Source organism: Furipterus horrens, unplaced genomic scaffold, assembly GCF_987537825.1.
Source record: "Furipterus horrens unplaced genomic scaffold, mFurHor1.1.pri manual_scaffold_3, whole genome shotgun sequence".
Lineage (NCBI taxonomy): Eukaryota > Metazoa > Chordata > Mammalia > Chiroptera > Furipteridae > Furipterus > Furipterus horrens.
The window spans coordinates 20,068,690-20,086,536 of record NW_028327173.1 but is presented as its reverse complement, the minus strand read 5'-3'; positions in this window follow the sequence as shown (position 1 = coordinate 20,086,536).

The window sequence follows — 17,847 nt, the reverse complement described above, 5'->3', positions numbered from 1 at the left end:
TGGCTGTAGAGCCACCCCACCCCCACCCCGTTCTATTTTTTGTAACTTTTGAAATCCTAATAAAAGGACGGTGGGGTCTCATGCCCTCTGCTGACTGCCAGAGAGTGCTGCAGCCCCACAATCGTTTTTATCATTCTGCTTGCTGGAATTATCTGCGTGTCTGGGATCACAATTAAAACTACATCTGGCGTCCCGATCCAGGGACCTAAAGGTAAGAACCTGGAACAGGCAGAACCGAGGAAGTGTTGGGTTGCGCGGTGTCTGCAAACCCCTCGTGAATATGACTCGGGGTCATATGGGGAATTCGCAGTCTTTAGAAGAAGAATATGCGATCCTCATACATTCATTACTTAAAGGGTCTCAAATTAAGATAAAAGAAAGTGTTCTTGTAAATTTGCTTGTACAAGTTAAGAAACATTGTTATTGGTTTACTCCAGAAAAGGGAAAAACCAAAACCAACAAAAAAGGACCCACTTCCCATGAAAGAATGGGGTCAGGGTTATCTAAGGAACAAGAGCTTTACTTTAGGTTGTTACAGCAACTAATAAAAGAAACTGGATGCCAGATTAAGGAAAGGCATCTAATTAATTTACTGCATACTGCTGTGGCTCAAAGCACTGCGGTCTCAGAAAAACAAAGGGAAATTAAGAAAAATAACTCAATATTAAAAAGTGCCACAGTCATGATAAGAGTAGGAAAGAGGGAGGAAAAGGGGACTATGCGGCAAGGGGAAACATTGGGCCAAGGACTGTAAATCTAAATTAAATAAGAATGGTAAATGTATAGCACCCTCTAATAATCAGGGAAACTGGCAGCGGGGCGTGAGCTCCGGTGCCCCGAACCAAAACAGGAGACCCCAAGGCCCCAGCAATCAAATGCTTTGGCGTCAGGGCAGTGCCGAGTCACAAGTCTTTGCGCAGCCACAAGCGGGAGCGCAGGGCTGGACTTGGTCACCACCCAGCAATTAACTCTTAAAGAACAAAATCGCATTTATGTTGCTCCTACTGGAGTATAAAGACCTTTACCTAAAGGATATGTAGGTTTAATAATTGGCCGATCTAGCCTTATTGTTAAGAGTATTATTACTCAATCAGAAGTTATTAAATCTAATTTTAATAAAAAAATCAAAGTTATAATACAAGTCACGGACTATCATATCATACCTACTAACACTCGCACAGCACAGCTTATACTTCTTCCTTATACTGTGCCTGCAACTTACAATGTTAAAAAAGGAAACAAAGGCTTTGGCAGCACTAATAATCAATCTGTTTTTTGGGCTACCTCTATTAAATTACAAAAACCTCTTTTAGAAGTAAAAATTAAAAATAAAACATTTCAAGGACTATTAAATACTGAAGCTGATGTGTCCATCATATCTTTAGAACATTAGCCTAAGCATTGGGACACTAATATTATTAAGGCTACCTTTGTAGGCTTGGGCACCCTTAACAAGATACATCAAAGCACTAAGCCTTATTCTTGCATTGGCCTGAGGGTCAAATGGCAGTTTTACAGCCTTATATGACCCCAATATCTGTCACCTTATAGGAAAAAACTTTTTACAGCAATAGGGTGTTATGTCAAGAGGAAAATATAATTGAACGGCTATTCTTACCTCACAAATCAACCAAAAGGTTAGAAACTTATCTCAGTAAAATTATCCAAATTATAATTCATGGCAGATTACGTTTTAAACAACTTTGTAGTCAAGATCCTGATGAAATCATTGTTCTTTTTACCAACAAGGAAATTGCTAATCATTAAATGTTATGTGAAGAATGGCAAAATGCTTTCTCTGACTTCCTAGGTAAAATTCATAATTTATATCCTTCCTCCAAAAGGTTTCAGTTTTTAAAGCGGACTCAGTGAATACTTCCTAAATGTGTTGTCTCACAATCTTTATCTAAGGCAGAAATATACTTTACTAATGCTAATAAATTTGGTGTTGCTGGTTATAGTAACTTGAAAAACAGTAAGACTATTCAAAGCCCTTATACTTCTGTACAAAAGGCTGAGTTATTCGCTATTGTTATGCTTCTAACTGATGTACTTTCAGTTCCTTTAAACATCATTACAGATTCACAGTATGCTGCTCATACAGTTCAAGCCCTAGAAACTGTAACCATACCTCACAATGGTTCTGAACTTAATACTCTTTTCTTACAGTTGCAGTTCCTCCTTCGAACTCGCCATCATTTAATTTACATAACTCATATTCGATCCCATACAGGTTTACCAGGACCCTTAACTGAAGGCAACAATTATATAGACACTCTAGTTGGTTCTGTTATCAAAGCTCAAGCTGAACATCAGCTTCATCATGACAATGCTTGGTCACTTAGACACAGGCGTAATATTACCTGGCATCAAGCACGTCAAATTATTAATCAACCTTCCTTACCAACAGGTGTTAATCCTAAAGGTTTGCTACCTATCAAATCTGACAAGTGAATGTTACTATTGTACCTAGTTTTGAAAAGCTTAAATTTGTTCATCATTCTATTAATACTTACTCTAAATTTTCATAGGCTGCTGCAATGTCCTCTGAACGCACAGAATGTGTTATTACACAGATCTTAGAAGCTTTTGCTGTTCTTAGAAAGCCAGAAACTATTAAAACAAATAATGCTCCAGATTATCTCTCTTAGAAATGTCATAATTTTCTCAGCATAATATTAAACATGTTACTGGCATTCCATCAGAGAAGGAAAACTCTGACTCCAAAAAACCTCCGCTGCCTTGCGGCATACCTCTTCAGGGGAAAGGCTAAGGGAGTAAACCCCGACAGAAAATCCGGAGCCGGAGTCCCTAAGGCGGTTTGACGTTGTAGTCAACACCGGCAACTCCTGCGGCGCACCTGAAGCCAAGCTGTATTGACTCCGTCTTTCCCTTGGACCCTTCAGCTGCAAAGAGAGGGGGAGTCTGCTGCATGGGCAACAGCAGACCCTCCATATCACCCTGCCCAGGCTCTGTAGCTTCAGCTTCACTGGAGAGGACACTCCAGCGTCATCGCAAGATGTCGATTCAACACGGGAGGAGACAGATACCGTGTCACTTCCGAGTCGGACTGCACAACCATTCTCGGCAGTGCAGATAGACTCTTAAGAAGCTACACCATCGTCTCTCGAGATGGACGGCTGCCGACGACGACGACTGGCATTCCATATAACAGCACTAAACAAGCTCTCATTAAGCGTCATAATCAAACATTTAAAAAGCTTCTTGAAAAACAAAAAGGGGGATATGGTATGGACTCCCCGAAGAAAAGGTTAATGAATGCAGTATTTGCTCTAAATTTTTTGCAAATTGGGTAATGATTCTCTTGTTCCAGCTCAAAGGCATTGGGCAATGAAAATGGTTTCATCAATAAATCAACCTGTTTATTACGATGTTTTAACCTCCAATTGGCTACCAGCAACTGTTATGGGGCCGAGGCTATGCTTATATTTCCACAGACACTTAGAATATCTGGATTCCTGACAAACGCCTTAAGCTGCGTCATGTCCGCCCAGAAGAGGGGACAAGAGGACAGTGGCAAGGAGGACTGAAGGAACCTGCCGGACCAAATGCAGAAAATGACTCTAAAACTGAGAAGAAGACCTCCCAGCACAGCCCTGCCTCTGGACTCTTTCATAAGGTGACTGAACGACTGCTTCGTCGAGGCAAGCGTTTCATCGGTCTCCTTATTGCAGTCATCATGGAACTAATTGCTGTCACAGCTACCGCTGCAACTGCTGGTGTTGTTCTTCATCAGTCTGTGCAGACTGCGGACTTTGAACGGACTTGGCATCACAATTCTAAACAATTATGGACTGCTCAACGCCAAATTAATGCTGAAATGTAGTCTGAGTTAGTTAATTTGAATCAAGCAGTTGTTTTAGTAGGTGATCAGTTACAAAGTGTTAAAAGGCAGTTATTGTTAAAATGTAATTGGAACCAATCTTTCTATTGTATTACACCTGTTCCTTATAATGAAACTGAATTTCCTTGGGAAAAGGTTTGTAAACATTTACTAAATCATGAAAATCTAACCCAACATATTATTACCTTACAAACTAAAATTCATACTACTTTTGAGAAACATTTAGAACAATTATCTGGTCAGAATATCTTTGAGGATGTTATAAATGGAATTAAGAAAATGAATTCTGTCCCATATATTAATAGGTTTATTGTAACTCATGTTAGAACAATCTCTTTATTCCTTATTCTCATTTTAGTGTTTGTTATCATGTTTCTGCGCTATAAGAAAAAACAAAAAGTTAAATCTGCTATCTTCTCGGTCATGCTCCATAAGACGTCTGTAAAACAAAAAGGGGGAGATGTTGCAACTCAGATCTCTGGGTAGGTTTGTTATCATGTTTCTGCGCTATAAGAAAAAACAAAAAGTTAAATCTGCTATCTTCTCGGTCATGCTCCATAAGACGTCTGTAAAACAAAAAGGGGGAGATGTTGCAACTCAGATCTCTGGGTAGGGGCATGTTTACATGTTCCTCCGTCCAGGTGTCCCGTGGCTCAGGAGATAAGCTGGCCTTGTCTCTGCCTGCGGCTTTAGGCTGTACAGGCCACTGAGTCATGGAATCCTGAGAACAAAAAATCTGTTAAGTACTCCATCTGCCTCCTTGTAAATAAAGTCTTAATTGGAGCTGGTCTTGAGGATTAGTGGGTCTGCTTTGTATCCTTGATAGGTGCTAAGTCATAAGTTACCCTAGCTGTATTTTACACGTTAATGATACATTGTAAAAATTCTTTCACTATTGGCTGTGGAGCCACCCCCCCCATTCTATTTTTTGTAACTTTTGAAATCCTAATAAAAGGACGGTGGGGTCTCATGCCCTCCACTGACTGCCAGAGAGTGCTGCAGCCCCCCAATTGTTTTTATCATTCTGCTTGCTGGAATTATCTGCGTGTCCGGGATCACAATTAAAACTACACTGCTGAGGTCTTACTCTGTGACCTGCCGGCCCACCCAGGCCACCTCCTTGGGGCAACTTCGCCTCTGGGATGTCACTGTTACCTCTTGGAGGCTTACACCCCACCTCTGTGACATGACCCAGAGCCTCATCTTCCTGTTTCTGGAAGGAGGAGCAACAGGCAGCTGCTGCTGCCCTGCCTCTTCTTCTCAGCCAGCAGTTTGTCGTTTGTCTTCTTCCTACTTGAGGCCTCCAACCCTTTTCCCTCCCAGCAGGGGCCAACGCCCCACCTAACACCATCCTCAGGCTCTGGGTCATAAAAGTCTAGGAAGTGGCAACAGGAAGGGCTTGGATTGGAGGGAGGAACTCGTAAAATCTGGTGCAAACCCCTTAACCTTCAGGGGCTGTAGGGGACGGTGAAAGCTGAAGTTACCAAAGGAAGGCCAACTTGCTTGGCAGGGATCAGGTGTTTGCAAGGTCTTGCCTGATTGTCTGCATTTGCTGATGGGTCAGGTACTTACAAGGTCTTGCCTGACTGAATATGTCTGCAACATGTAGCCTTTTAATAATTAAAGCTGGAGCTGTGGGGGCTGGAAACAAAGCAGGAGCAGGGAACGTCCTATTAGATTAGAGCAGGAGCTACTTGCAAGATATCAGAGAACAATCCGCCCACAGCTTTCTCAGGAGTTTCTCATCTGTTTCATTTCTTAGAGGTTTCACCTGTTAGTTTTACCTCCTGGCTGCTGATGTCAGTAGCTGATGTAATAAACCATTATAAATAAACTTGGTGGACTCAGGCCGGTGTCATTGTCTCTCCATCTGAGGGCAATGGGCCAACTGACCCCCGCTTTGCATTAATCTTGTGTCTTGTGTCTCATGTCTGTGTTTTTCTTTTAATCTCCAGGTCGCCTCCCTCTCCGGTACCTTAGGTTTCAACATCGAGCTGCATGGGTCGCAGCAAGGGGCTTCATAAATTCCATCTGTAGAATGATGGGAGGGGGAAGGATGAGCAAGGCCAGGCCTTCTGGTCTATGGTCCCAAACAAGATGGTCAAGCGCATGACTGTTATAGAGGCCCACACCAACACCTGCCCCACACTGCTTCACGTCGGACTGACTTCTCTAGCTTTTTCTCATAGGTGTAAGATTTTGGGTAGATGGCCTCATGTCCTAGAGCCTCCATTTCATCATCAGCCCGATGGGGATAGTGTCCATAATATCTCACAGGTGGCTGTGAGGACAAAATAAGAGGAAACATGATTTCACCTGTGAAGAACTTAGCATGGCCAGCATGTGCTAGCAATTATACTAAAGATAACAACAATGGCCAACATTACCAAGCCTTAAATAAGTGGCAGGCACTATCCTAAGTACTTTACGTGGGTAATTGTCTTCACAGCAATAATCAGGCAGGTACACAATCTGTGAGACTCAAGACAAAATGAATCTTCGTTAGACAGGCAACCTTCAAGGAATTGCAACCTTAGCACCAGGATGAGCTCAATGTCTAGGTTAAGGGTAGACAAGACACTCCTCCTGAGTCACCTGCCCAACGTGCTGTGGTGCTGCTGGCCCAGGGTAGGAACAGCTGCCAACGCGTCCTGCCCTGACCCCAACTTCTTTTTTTTTTTACTGTGTGGTTGCCTCTCACTCATGCCCTTAACTGGGGACCTGATATGCAACCTAGTCATGTGCCCTGAGTGGGAATCGAACCAGCGACACTTGGCTCACCAGCTGGTGCTCAATCCACTGAGCCACAGCATCCAGGGCTCTGCCCCCAACTTCTTGACTCCAGGCAATCCGTGTAACTAAAGCTGACCCAGCCCAGATCTGCACAAAGCAGAGGCCCAACCTGGACTCCTTACCCTCAGGCCCTCAAGCCAGGGTAAGTCACCTACCCCAGGTCTGCCCACAATGACAGGCACACAGGGGAAGCTTGGACTCCTGCTGAAGTGTGACCACCAGAGCCTTGTCTGAACCAGAAGGGACCCATACTCCTTCTCATCCCCCCTCCCACCCTGTAGAGGGGAAGCCAACAGGTTCGGAGAGGAGAACAGGGCTGCAGGTCCTGCCGCAAGTTGGCGGTGGGCCTGGTCTTCGCCCACCTCTGCACATGGCAGACCCTGAGTCGGCTATTGTTCTGCCGTCCTGGAGCAGGGATTGGCCTTTCCCCATACCGAGGTTTAAATATTTCTATGGGCTTAAATATTTCATTGAAAGCCTCTCCAAATGGGAAAGTTACCTGTGCCCCATTAGTCCATTGGGCTGGGCTGCATCTTTCCCTCTTCCTACACCCCTCTCCCCTCCCCTTGTGCCCTCCTCTCATTGTCACTCCCTTTCCATGCAGGCTGCGAGGACTCACTCTGTTACCTGCTGATCCCTGCTAACTGCCTTCACCAAACTGGGAAGCCCCTCCCCCTTCATTTTGGCCCCTCTTCCTGTGGGCCTTTGGGTCTCCTGACATTTCCTGGGGAGGGGATATCAGGAAACTAACTGCAGGCTGAGTCTCTGCGCCTGCCCAGCCCAAGTCAGGGTGGGGAGGTCCTAAAAATCCCAGGGACAGAACCCAGGTCCTCAGCCCTTCTACCCCCGGGACAGCTTGAGGAGGAAGGCTCTGTATCCCTTGAATTCAATAAGGCTTTTGGGGGTACCAGTTAGCTTAGGAGGGATATCAGTTAGGGTGGTGGTGAATAGAACGTCATTATTGAGTGCTTACTCACTACCAAGTACTGTGCCAGGTATCAAAACACTCACAAAACCTATGGGTTAACAGGTAATGAAACCAAGGCACAGAGAGGCAGGATAATAATAGAATCTACTTAATAGGATCACAGAGAGTGAGTGAGATAATGCATGTAAAGCCTGTACCTAACACCTTCATGTCACTCATTAAGCTAGTTCATGATAACAATGATGTTGGCATTATAAAGAACTCAGATTTTTTAACTTGTCTTAAATCAGGGATTTTAAAACTTTTTGTCTTAAAAACTAAAATATAGACTCTATAGTGAATATCTGTCGTATCTTGTTGAACACCCTCCTCTAAGTCCCTCCCCCACCGCCACATGGAAGCAACAAACCGACCTTCCCAGACTGCTCTGTAGCCAGCACCTGTGAGAGCGTGACCTGGGCTCTATCAGGGTCTTTTGAAGGCATGAGCACCAGCTGGTACTGTAAAAGTGACTGCAGCAGGCAGGCGGAAAGTGATGAAGTAGCAGTTAATAAAATCCTTACGTGTTCGCATCTCGAACAATCTTCTCATCAGAAGTAAGGCTTTTGGGACCGAATGTTTGCTGCCATAGAATGGGGTGAAAGGCACGGACTGAGGGGGGTGAGGAGTGACTTCTAACTATAGTGAAGAATTTAGAGACATAAAAGGGTAAGCTCAGAGTCATATTTTATTGGTACAATACATGGCCAGAGAATCAGGAACTTCCTATGACTGAACTATGAAGAATCCATCATCTCTTGCAGCTGAAGAGAGAAAGGAGCGAATAACTAAAACTAAAATCAAACTTTAAACATACACGTTACCACACCTTACTTTGCACACACACACACAAACACAAAAAGAGGCTGGCGGCGCCTGGTGCTTTGGCAGGTGCAGAGCAGCTGGGCTCCCATTCCTTCTCCTGGGGGTGTAGTTGGTGAGGCCACTTGGAGAACCTCTTTGGTAGTATTTACTAAAGCTGAACATACACTTGACATATGACTCAGAAATTCCACTATGAGGTCTGTCCAGAAAAAGTGCAGCCATTGTTCATATAATAACAGTTTGTAAGACATCGATGTAACCTTGCAGCCAGAAGAGTGGACTGGAATTGACTTCACTGTATCAGTCAGTGGGGGCGGTAGGTGCCGTTGAGCGAGCAAGTGTGCTGTGTGGCCACCGCATTCAAAATGACTGAGCGAGTAGAGCAACGAATCTGCATCAGTTTTGCGTTAAGCTTGAACATTCCTCAGCGGAAACCATTCGGATGATTCAGGAGGCTTTCGGGGATGATGCAATGAGTGCAGCGCAAATACAAGTGTGGCACAAACGCTTCAAAGATGGTCGAGAATCTGTTGAAAGTGACCCACATTCTGGAAGGCCAGCAACAAGAACACCTGAGAATGTCAAATGTGTACAGGCTGCAGTCAGCACAGATCTGCGACTGACAGTGCGAGAACTAGGAGCTGATCTGGGGATTCCAAAAATTAGTGTGCCTGAGATTTTGAAGCAGAATCTTGGCATGAAACATGTCGTGGCAAAATTCATTCTGCGGCTTCTGCTACCAGAGCAAGAGGAGCATCCTGCTGCAGTTGGGAGAACTGTGTGAGGTCCCAAGGTGCCTACTTTGAAGGGAACTGAGGCGTCATTGTCCTATGTACAAATGTTTCTTGTATCTTGTATCTGCTTCAATAAATGTCTCTATTTTTCATATCACGTGGCTGGATACATTCTGGTTGTATACACAAGAGAAGTAAGAAATACTCAACATAAATATGTCCACCAAAGACATGTGCAAATGTTCACAGCAAGTTTATTTACAATATCCCCAAAGTGAACACAACCCAAAAGTCCATCAACCATGAAATTAATAAATAAATCCAGCCCTGGCTGGTGCGGCTCAGTGGATTGAGCGCTGGTCCGTGAACCAAAAGGTCACCAGTTTGATTCCTAGTCAGGACACATGCCTGGGTTGTAGGCCAGGTCCCCAATTAGGGGTGTTCAAAAAGCAACCAATCCATGTATCTGTCATCCACTGATGTTTCTCTCTCTCCCTTCCCCTCTCTCTGAAAATAAATAAAATTATTTTTAAAAATTAAAATAAATTCATGTCTATTTCATGAAAGACTATACAGTAATGAAAAAGAACAGCAATGAAAAAGAACAAACTAAGGCTAAATATAAAAACATGAGTGAATCTCAAATACCTAATATTTAAAAAAGCCAGACCCAAAATAATGTTATGTACATATGTTAAGACTTCACTTATATGAAATTCAAAAAACAAAGTGATCTAGGCTGATAGTAGTTAGAATTCTGAGTCAAGACCTCTGAAAAGAGGTTATTGACTGAGATGGGGTATGAGGAAGCCTTCTGGGTGCTGGAAATGTTTTATATCTTATACCTTATATCTTGTTCTGAGTGGTAGTAATATTAAAATATATATATATATATCTTAATCTTTTTACATATACATACATGTGAATTCTTTCACAGCCTGCCTCACTGACTACCCCAACATTTTGGTGGCCCATATAGGGACATTCTCTATTTCTCCCTCTCCTCTGGCCTCCTGAGACTTGCAACTAGGGGAGCAGTGGGCAGCGGAAGCTTGACCTGAGCTAACCCCCCAACCTTGTCTCTGTGAGGTTCGGAGAGGATTCTAATCCCTCTCCATCTCTCTGGACTCTGCGGACAGCCTCCTCCTCTCCCACCTTCATGACCAGCAATGGGTAAAAGAAAACTTGCTTTTTCCCTAGAACAATTTCACCAGTTTCCAAATGTGGTTTTATTAATCAAGTCTTTGTCTGAACTACCATAACCGAAAGAGTCATGCCTGGACTCTGGATTGTCACCAGAGAGCCTTAAGGAATTAAGATTGACTTTCAAAGCCAATAAGAGCCCCTTGAAGAAATGGCTTGGAACCTTGCTGGGTCATGTGGTCCACGGTAGTCTTTCCAGGACTAGAAGTTACTGGAAAGCAAGAATAGAATGTGACTAACCACGCCCTATAGCCACAGGCAGAAGATAACATTGGAACGAACTGCAGCTTTGTGTTTCATCGCCCCCCAAAACCCAGGGGCTGCACAATATCAACTCCCACCTTTTAAATCCAAATATAATCCAATAAAAGATCAAAGCCCCCAGCCCTCAATGCTGGTGTATCTCTCCACACCATGCCCCTCTCCTTTCTTGGAGAGTGAATAAAAACTTCACTCTCTTAAAAAAAAAATTGTAGTAAAGAGTATATGGGAAGTTTTAGAAGTCTCAAAGTATCTAAAACCCTCAGAATCTTTGTCAGCATAACTAGCCCTTTATTCCTAGATTAATGAGGTTATTTCTAACTGCCTAAAGATCTCTGTTATAAAGTTGTCCAGGGGTGTAAGCTGTAGCCACTCTCTTCAAAAATCAACTCACCATCTCCCATTGCCTCAAGTTCTTTAACAGAATCTCCCAGGGCACCCCAATTATGAAGTCAAGCTGTAGAGAAGGAAACTGATAGGGCAACATAATCTAAAGGTTTTAACTAATTCACATTAACAAAACCTGTAGAATCTGCATGGGAATGAACTCTGAGGATGTTAGGCTTGGAAAGGAGGAAGGTTGTTTAGAATTAGACCAATTTATCCATATTCTTACCCATATTTTGCCATCTAGGTGCTAGCTCAAACATCTGGGAGTAGTTCTAAATGTCTGTTCTGTTGATTAGCTGAACCTGAACTCAGTGGCAGAGGGGGGTGAATGAGGTAGCATGCCATAAATTCCCTGGTTTCATACAGAGGAAGGAATCCAGAGGTTTCGGATATATTCAAACAGCTATCTGTGAGATTCAGAAGAACACAGCTCCTCCAAAGACCGAGAAATGCATTGAGAATCACCTGAGGAAAGGGACCACCAGCATCTTTAAAAGTCCTCTGTTAGCCAGAGATAAAAACGGGAAAATTTGACATTGAAATGGACTCTCTGGTTTCAATGGGAAAGATGAGATAAGGTCCTGGAGCATCAGAGACGCCAAGTAATAGAACTTGACCCAGAGGTGATACAGTTACCGTAATGGACAGCAGAGCCCTAGTGCAATCAGAATGGTCAGATCTTCAGGGATCAATAGTGTGGTCTATGGACCATGGGCCCTCTAGGGCGAAAACAGGTGTTCAGTCTCTGGAGATCCTAGCTGATCTGTTTAACACAACAGAAAACTCCAGGTATACTCAATGACTTTTAAAGTAATAAACAAAAGACAAGAACAATATTTTACATAGTCATAACAAAGTAAGGACCGATTTTGATTTAACCAAAATTGTGATAAAATATATTGGGAGAAAAGAGGAGAAATAGATATATAAGAACTAAAGTTCCTATGTCAGTTGATATATAATGTTTAAACCAATAAATCATGAAATAGCATCACAAACTTGCTTTCTGGAAATAGTAAGGTGAATAACAAAAAGACCCTGACAGAGTTTAAAGTGATCTACTTTTGCTGATGTTCAGAAATTTCATAATAAGGAGTTTTAAGTCAATAGCTAAGATAACAGTTAAAAAGACATTTTCATCACCAGCAGATCCCACAATAAAGCAGAAAATGAGGATGTTTTTCAGGCAGAAAAAGAAAATGATCCCAGATGAAATTCAAGATGCAAAAAACAATGAAGAGCAATAAAAGTGGTAAATGTGTGGGTAAATCTAAATGAACATTGACTTAAAAAAATATTATCTAATGGAATTTGAGATATATATATATTTTTAAATTCATAACAACAATAACATGTAATTTGGGAGAGAGGGTAGTTTAAGCAGTTTAAAGTATTTTAAAATCTTGGAAGAAAGAGGGTAAAATAACCATCCACTATTAGAATTTGATGCACCAAGGATATAATACAATCTCCAGAGTAACTCCCACAACAAAATAATAAAAGACTGTAAAACTTCCAGAGTAATGGAGGGGGAGGATGATTGGAATAATAAAAGGTAATCAATCCAAAAGAAGAAGGAAAAAGGAGTGAGAAAGGAATATAGAGCAGGCAAGACATATATTAAACACTATGTAAGATGGTAGGTTTAAACCAAATTGTATCAGGCATTATAATAAATGTAAATGGACTAAAGCTCCAATTAAAAGACAAATATTGCCAGCTTGGATTAAAAATAAAAACAAACTTAACTATATGTTATAACTAAAATATGGTTTCAGAAAAGTTGAAAATAAAAATATTAGAATATGCATACCAAGGAAACGCTTACCAGAAGGAAACCGACATGACTATCAAAGTAGACTTTAAAGCAATACATGTTACTAGAGATAAAGAGAGACATTTCAATTTGTCAGGAACCTATATCAGTTCTAAATCTGTATGCATCTAAAATGTAGATTCAAAACCCAGAAAGCAAACATTGACAGAATTATGAGAAGCAGACAAATCCACAATTTTAGTGGGAGATTTTTAAACACACCTCTTTCACAAGAAGATATAGTAAATTTCAGTAAAGTATAGCTGTTGCTGCTGCTGATAATATCAGAGTTAGGAAGATCTTAAAGATAATGAAAAACAGGGGGTCCTTAAAACTGTTTGAGGTGAGAGCTTTGACAATCCAACAAAATGTGTGACTCCTTACTCCAGAAGAACACATATATAAATGATAGTTCAAGGTTAAAAACCACTCACTGAGTCTAGGTCCTCCAATTTATCAATGAAACTTGAGTGAGACGTAGACAAAAGAGCACAGGGAAGAAGTGCCACTTGGTTCATCTGCTCATCAGACATCAGGGAGGCACCCACCACCTTCCATGTATAGGACTTGGGACAGTTGGCAGTTCCTCCCCAGTATTCCCAGAGCCGGTGGCCTCTAGAACAGCTGGCTGAAGAGCCAAAAAGACTTAGAATACAAAGTGATAAGTGAAACACTTATCCTTTCAACACAGTGCTGAGAAGAGAGGGGTAGACTGCGGGGACAGTGAGAAAAGTCTTGGAAAGGAGAGGGCTTGGAAGCCAGACCTTGAGGGACAGGTCAGCATCGTTCTTCAGAAGTGAGCAGTCATGACTCATTGTAACCGTGAGATGACAAACATGGAGAGGCCGCGGCCACATGCTGAGGAAGGGCATCGGCAGGATGGAAAGACCCTGAATCTTCAATGACATTCTCAAACCAATCCTGGCCGGCTGTACAATCATTAAATGCCTTTATTGTTCACGTCACTATTGGTGGGGGTTATGTTACCTGCAGCTGAAATCTTCTTAACTAATATACTCAACTAACATAGCAAGAAGTCATCTAATAATAATATGTAAGGTGAGTAATCAAGACAGAACAGTACAAAGGTATACTTCATAAATACAGAGGAAACTAAAGCAGCAGCTTGCCTCTGAGTAGAGAGAGTGGGTGATGGCTCTCAACCTTGACTGCGTTTTAGAATCACCCGAGGCGCTATTAAACATCCTAACGCCCAGGCCCCTCTCCAGCCCAATTATATCAGCACCTATGCGGGTGGTATTTTTTTTTAAAATCTCCCAAAGTGTGCAGACAAACTGAAGACTGAGGAGTGTGGAGCAGTTATCAGCTGATTTCACTGTGTACTTCAGTCCAATTTCTTTTTAGTTGTGTATCTGTATTATTTTCATTTACATTTTGGAAAAGGCAAGAACAAAGTAAACTAAAGGTAAAAATGAATGCACTGCAAAGAGAAACATTCCCCTTCCCCACGGCAGCCCTTCAGAAATCTGCATACAGGGCTCACATCACCCAAGCCAGCCCTCCCCCACATCAAACACCACCAGCTCCCACTGCGGCCTCCTCCTTCTCACCTGGGAGGATATGAAACATGTCCAAGGTCATAAAGAAAGTAGGTGTAGCAGTCTAGAGTCACACTCCTTTGACAGACAGCAGAACAGGGACGCCCTCTGCGTGAGGCCTTTAAGTTCCCTGTAGTAAACACAGTGACTCTGTTACCTGCAATGACCTTTCAAGGAGGCTGGAGACAAAGTCATCCCAAAGGGGACATCCCACACTCACTCCTGCCTAGAACATACCATTGAAACAGAGTCTGCTCACCCAAGCCCACCCCAAGCAGGCCTTGTTTTCTGGCTTTTTGGGGGCCTGTTCCTGCTGACTTCAACGTCAGCAAACATGAGATATTACAAATTTGTGCAAGCGCCTGGGGTGCAGGGTCAGGTGGAGAGAAATGAATGGAATTGGCTAGAGCAGACCCAAATCAAAGATGTACACGTTTGCCCTGGCCAGGTGGTTTCACTGGTTCAGGCGTTATCATAATACACCAGGGTTGTGGGTTTGATCCCCAGTGAGGGCACATATAAGAATCAACCAATGAGTGCATAAATAAGTGGAACTACAAATTGATGTTTCTCTCTCTCCCTCTCTCAAATCAATTTTTTAAATAATAATAATAATAAAAAGATATCCACACTCATTGGGCAGGGGATTCTTGTCTCTATTTTATGGATGAGGATACTGAAGTTCAAAACTTTAGATGACTCGCTCATGGTTCCACAGCTGCTGTGGAGCGTGGTGGTGAAGTTCATGGATTCTGCAGCCAGATTGCCAATCTGAGCAAGTACTTGATCTTTCTGTGCCTCTGCCAAATGCGGATACTAACAGATGTTACTTCTTAAGGTTGTTGTGAGGACTGAATGAGCCAATACACATAAAGAACTAAGGACAGGCCTGGCTTTGCTGCCTCCCTCCCAGTTCAGGAAGGTCAAGGGATGCCTCTGAAATGGGAATTCAGAGACAGCATGAGCTAACATCGGGTAGCAGAAGCAACCCCATTTACAATCTAGAAAGAACAGAGAAGATGCCTGCCTCCCACATGATCTGTCTGTACACAGCAAGATAAAATCTGCTATGCGACTCACAGAAAAGACAGAAAATAAATCCCAGATCACGCTTCTGAAACAGTGTGGACTGGAAGGGGCTGAAACAGTTTTTCCGAGACTCCTCTGGTGCAAAGTCCAAACAGGGCAGCCTCCAGATACGGGCTACTTGGCCAGACAGGGCTCATGTCACGAAAGGAGGCCAGGATGGAGGAAGTTTGGCTGCTGGCAATGCTTTTATGACCTAGCTGTGGGTCAAGACGATGAAAAGTTACAGTCATTCTCATCCTGAGACAACTATGGCCCGCCCATGGTGACAACCAAATGACACACCTATGAATGGCAAAGCCAGCACTGAACCCAGTTTGACAGCAGAACTTACCCTGTTGGGAGGCAGAGAGCAGGTACGGCCTGTACTTCAGTGTGGGGCCCTGGGCTTGAGTCCCTCCACCCCTTCAGCTGTGTGATCTTGGCCCCTCCATGCTCCCGCTCGCTCATCTCCAGAAAGGAGAGAAAAGTAACAACCTGGAACATAGCCTTTGAATTCAAAACTATAGCATCTCTTTTTCTTCCACAATAAAATAGCTCTCCATTATTTAGGCTCATGCAAATAGTACATGCTCATTGTGGTCAATTTAGACAGTACAGAGAATTAAAAGAAAGCAAGTAAAAAACACCCGAAAGCCCTTCCCCAATGAAAACCCTTCATGTTTTGGGATCAGCCTTACACGTATGTATTTATGAATCTAACAAACCCAGATACTTAATATTTCATCCCTAGAACTGTATGCACTCTGTATTATAATTATATATGTATGTATTTTTTGCCCTTTGTTTAATAAAAAAAGGATCATAGTTAAAATAAACATTTCTCTCTGTCATGCTATTCTCACAATACAGCAGGAAAATTTCTCCAAATTGCCTTGGCTGGTGTGGCTCAGTGGACTGAGTGCCGGGCTGTGAACCAAAGGATCACCGATTTGATTCCCAGTCAGGGCACATGCCTGGGTTGTGGGCCAGGTCCCCAATTGGGGGGTGGGGGGTGGTGAGAGGCAACCACACTTTGATGTTTCTCTCCTTCTCCCTCCCTTCCCCTCTGTCTAGAAATAAATAAATAAGATCTTTAAAAAAAAGAAAAGATTTAAGGAGGGAAGTACAAAATTGCCGTGAGGGCCATCCCCAGGCCTCAACAGGGTCTTAAAAGAGTGACAGGCCTGGAAGTTTAGGTTTCATTCACTTCATGAACTGACTGCCTCTGGTCCATGAGCAGCAAGAAGCAGAGCTCTTGAAGAAGGCCCTGGTGTTCTCTGGGCACCGCTGCCCCCTCACCGCCCCTCCACCACCACCGAGGCCACCTGTGGTTTAGGGCGGGATCCTCAGCCTCAGGGGTGAGAACCCCCAGCTGAGGTCTGAGGGAGACTAGGGGAATGTGAGACAGTCGCTGCAGAAAGGCTTGAGTGGAGATTGACACCGATTGTGTGACCAGAGCTCGAGAGAGAAGTCGGAGTCACCGGGGGAGAGGCCATTCCTGAAGAGGGGGAGCAGACACCAGACAGCCCTGGTCTAGGTCATCTCCAGCCTCACAGGCTTCTGTCATGTTCTAGAATATTCGAAACCTCTCCACACCTTAGGGCCTGTGCAGTGGCTCTCCCCTCTGTCTTGAGTGCTTTCTCCAGTGGTTCCCACTGATGGCTTCTCATCTTTCAGGCCCCAAGCCACCAAGGGCCCTAGTTAACCCTCCCCAGTGGGGCCAAGTCCACAAATAGCTCTCAATGTGCAGGGTCATCATCCTAGACTGGCTGCAGATGAAGACCAACCCGATGATCAGCACATCTGGAGGGTGGCTTCCCTTTTTCCATCCAGATGTTTGAGGCCCTGACAGCACACCTGCCACCCGACTTCTGGGCCACAGGAAAGCCCCCAGCCCCACCCCTTTCTGGGAAGGAGCAGAAGCCTGTCATAGAGGGGACAGGAGGATGAACCCCCACTGGAATCAATTAAGGACCCCAACCCAGAGATGACTGCCTGAGCCAGGTGTACAGCTTCCAGGCTTCTCCTCTCTTCTCATGCCTTCTACTCTAGGACATCCCGTGGCTCCCCGTGACTCACATTAGCGAGTGTTTCTCACCTGAGAGCGATTTCACTCCCAGGGGACAGTTGGCAATGTCTGGAAATGTTCTGGGTTATCACAACTGGAGGGTGCTACCAGCGTCTTGTGGATGGTGGCCATAGATGCTGCTAAACATCTTAAAATGTACAGTTCAGTCCCCACAACCAAGAATTCCTCAGCCCAAAATATCAACAGTGAAGGCCCAGGCTCTTTCACTTGTCACTCCAAGCCCTGTCACCACCTGCTCCTCAACCTGAAACCTCTGGGTTGGTCTGCGTAGTGTCAC